The following is a 4,304-nucleotide window of genomic DNA, read 5'->3' on the forward strand; positions in this document are numbered from 1 at the left end:
GCCGGAGCTATAAATGAGATTGTATTACAAGCGCACAAACTTTAAGGAAAAATTGCAAAAGCTTTTAGATGCTAAGTACTATTCCAGCGTTTTGGCAAGTGGCAATCATTCCTGATTCCAAGAAATGTATAGCTTCTATATTAGGGTGGGGAAGGGGGGGGGGGGACAAATATATCAATCTTGCGTTCTACCTTTCGGAATGAACGTCAGTTCTGGTGTATTCATAAATGCTTTGGATCAGTGCTTGGAGATGAATTAGTAGAAAGTGTGAATCATTAGGTAGATGACATTGTGATCGCGACAAAGAGCTGGTAAGAACATCACTAAATACTTGAAACACTTCTGTACAAATATGCACAACCTGTTGTAACAGCAAACCTTAAAAAACCTAAATTTTCGTGTAGTGAGATACGGTATCTAGGGCACATAATTAATGCTCAAGCCATACGTCCTGATCCACGTAAGTTAGATGCTATTAAAAATTGTCATAGTCCAAGTATTAAAAAACAACCGGCGTTGTTTGTAGGACTCTGTTTTTTCTTCCAACGTTTCCTTCCACAACAAATACTAAATACTTAGTATCTTCTAGCCTTACTTAAGAAAAATCATGTATGGATCTGGACACAGGAGTGCCAGCAAGATTTTCAAAACATAAAACATTCATTAGTAATTTTAAACATTTTGAACCATCCAGATTTAAGTCTAGATTTTTATATGACATGTGATGCGTCATGCAGTGGCATAGGATCTTGCCTATTTCAGGTAGTTAAGGACGGGGAACAGGAAAAGGTAAGGATCATTATAATCGCAAGCCGAACCTTATGCGAATCTGAATGAACATATTTAAGATCTGATTTAGAAACCATTTCAATTGTCTCGGCTTTTAAAAACTTAAATCAATATGTATACGGCAAATACGTAAAAATCTATACTGATCACCAAGCCCTGACATTTTTATTAACCTGTAAGTTGGTTTATCCCAGATTATAATGGTGGGCTTTGTCGTTGTAGAATTACTCGTTTGAGTTTGTTCATATTAAGGGAAAGGACGACATCATTGCTGACTCTTTGTCTCGACTTCCACAAGGTTTGAATGACAGCAAAACTGATCTAGAAAATTAGAACTAGTATAGAATACTAGGTAGGATAAACAATATTACCAATACTACACTGATTTGTGTAAAACCACGGCAAATTTACAAAAGTCATGGACCTTGCTGAATAATCGACATAATCATCCACTATCTAGCCGTTATAGACACATCAAGATATTTTATTGTATCGTCCACGTCCAAATGGCTCTAACTGATGTGTGCGTATACCCAAGGACTCTGAACACAACTTAATGAGACACACACGGCATGCCTTGAGGCGGCGCTCATTAGCACAAAAGGGAAATTTACGGACATAATTCCAGCTATCCGAAGAACGGTCCAGATGGTTCACAGCACTCGGCTTCCCACCATCTGGCCGCTGCCTTCAGGCGACACACATACGTCATAGTGTGTATGGTCAGCTAAACAATAGGAGACAAAGGGACGGCCGCCTGAGGTCCAACTGGTTCGTCTAAAGTATAGTGACACAGATGCCCCTAACGGTTAGGGAACGCACCTGTGACGGCGAACTGTCACGGACTAAGCAGGCCCCCGACGCCTCCAATAAGCCTCTCACTCTGCTAAGGAAATAACTTTCATTCGGCGTCAACGTATGCATAATCAAGCACGTATTTAAAAAAGGTAAACACATTTATTATGATAATAAATGTACAGTTTCCATGAAAGTATATTTTCTTGTAGTTTTATGAGCAAAACTGGTATAGTTTTTACGTTCGTCTGAAGGATACCATTTGCATTCATTATTTTTTGACGTCCAACGAAGTGCACCACTACCGATCACAAGTGATCAGCAGAGATATTTCCAACATGTGTAAAATCAGGAGAAAAACTGACTATTTTGCTGCGAAAATTACCAATCACCGCAGAATGTTTTCTTTATCTCGAAACCGTCATTGGAGTAAAGAAAAGCGAGAATATAAACCCCAAAGAAATTAATATATATTAAGCAATTTAATTCAGCTTGTTGAACGTATTACATGACCTGAGAGCGTCTCTCACTTTCAGAGGTTCAACGTATTTAAATTCTTATCATTCTAATTTTTTTTGTTTTTATGGTTTTAATTTTAATAATTATGCTCCATTGTTCATTTGCTAGATTAAGTCTTCTTTCTTTTTTTTTTTTTTTTTTTTTTTTGAAGCTAGATTAGTTCCTACTTTGCTTGTCTGTAAATGAACTATCATGCACGTGCGTATTACAAACATTTCAGACAATCTTTCGCGCCATTGGCTCACATGTCGGAGAAAAATATTCTTTTTACGTTTGACAACAATGAGTTATAATTCCAAGGAATGAAGCTGTTTTGTACACTGTGACAGGTCTCCTTTTACCAATGCGATTCTGTATCTGGAATTTATGAAACAAATCGTGAGACCCTGTCTCGCCCTTTGTAGATGACAGATTCAAATTTCGCTAATATCGCTGCAGCGGAAAAAAAAAGAAACGCCTCTCAAGAATCATCCTGTGGCCCCCTAGCCATCTACTCCACACACCAGGCAGCACCTCATATGATTGGCTAAGTACTTAAATTGATAATGAGAGTCAATTTGCATGGGCAGTAATTTTTTTCTTTTATTTTTTGCGGTAGTCGGGTTACACTCACCAGGCACGTCAAATGGGAATCCATGGAAGGAAGACGATGTCCCTTTCGAGGAACACTATTGAGAACCAACATTTGCTGCTGACCACAGAGGGATTCTACATCCCACACCATACATTTAGCATAAGAACTGAACTATTAAAACCTCGATCGCAGTGACTACGTTACAGTCTCCCTGCATAAAAAGTAGTCTTGACTCTACAGGCACACACAACAGTCGCTGATAGTACTACGCTTTTGTGTATAAATGCTGTCTGTAATTTGAAATGAAGCCTATCCATCCTTCCATGCATTTGCATTGTATCTGGCAGAGACATCTTTTAATTATTACAGCCACTGGTGAATAATATTCGTGCCACTCTCATATCTCGCAACGATTCTCTTTTTCGAACCTATCTGCTAAGGATCGCATTCAGCAAAAACTCCAGCGCTATTTTTAGACAGTCCCTCTGAGTCTTGGTCGTGATGAAACTCGTTTCCACAGACCAGTATAAAGTGTCATCACCTGTACTGTAGCATGACCTATCATGACTTAGAGATCCGTGTCAGCTGCTCCTAAACCGACATTAACACTTTTGGATCCTCTGGCTCTCACAGAAAGCTGAACATCGCATGGCATAAATTGTGCATCTAGCACAGCACAGGCTGGCAGAAGTAAAGCACATGGACGATTATTCTCATTGCTAAAAATGTGGAAGACATGGCAACACATAGAAACTGGAAGAGTCTGCGGTATTCAAATGGTTCAAATGGATCTGAGCACTATGGGACTCAACACCTGAGGTCATCAGTCCCCTAGAACTTAGAACTACTTAAACGTAACTAACCTAAGGACATCACACACATCCATGCCCGAGGCAGGATTCGAACCTGCGACCGCAGCGGTCACGCTGCTCCAGACTGTAGCGCCTAGAACCGCTCGGCCACCCGGGCCGGCTCTGCGGTGCTCAAGAGCGCGTCCAACAGCTATTTGAAGATGATGACCTGCACAGATAATGTCATCTTCACCATCGACAGGTTAGCGGATGTCTAGGAGTTACATTTCGAAAAGCATTGTTCCTTCAATTGGCAGTCATAGACACGATTATAGAAGGTGCTGTTCACAACACGCATGGGGTACTACAAGCAAAGAGGTACTATCACATTAGTGGTGGAAAAATAAAAACATACGGGGTGCATCGCAGCATATGAAAATAGGACCAGTCTGTAGCATTGAGGAACGCTACCAAACAACAGTTTGCAGGTGCTGACCTCTACATTTGATCTCATGCCCCACAGTGACAAGTATCATATATCCGGCGTTCCACCAAGGCTCCCTCCATCTCAGCCGAATGGTGTCAGTCAGTCATCATGCGGTAATCATCAGCTAGTAGAGATGGGAAAGCCACCTCTGATAAGGAACGATGTACTGTAATACACACCGCAGTTGATAGCGAGATCAATTTTACCCAGAAGACGTAGAGAGCTATATTTACCACATTCTGAAACCTGTGTAGAAACGAAATGAGCTGAGTTAACGCTGTAGGACTGTGTTCTGATCACTCGGTGAAAATGGGAACATCTTGCCGTAACTCAGCTCGTGCGTGTCACT

The 4,304-nt window shown here is 40.8% G+C and overlaps 1 non-coding gene across 1 annotated transcript; it reads right to left on the reverse strand.

Moving 5' to 3' along the window:
- Positions 1-3,562: 3,562 nt before the first annotated feature.
- Trnas-gga lies at positions 3,563-3,646 on the reverse strand. The gene is given in 2 exon segments: positions 3,563-3,597; positions 3,607-3,646. It is a non-coding gene; the product is annotated as a tRNA-Ser (tRNA).
- Between the last annotated feature and the right edge of the window lie 658 nt (positions 3,647-4,304).

Source organism: Schistocerca americana, chromosome 7 (genome assembly GCF_021461395.2).
Source record: "Schistocerca americana isolate TAMUIC-IGC-003095 chromosome 7, iqSchAmer2.1, whole genome shotgun sequence".
In the NCBI taxonomy this organism is placed as follows: domain Eukaryota; kingdom Metazoa; phylum Arthropoda; class Insecta; order Orthoptera; family Acrididae; genus Schistocerca; species Schistocerca americana.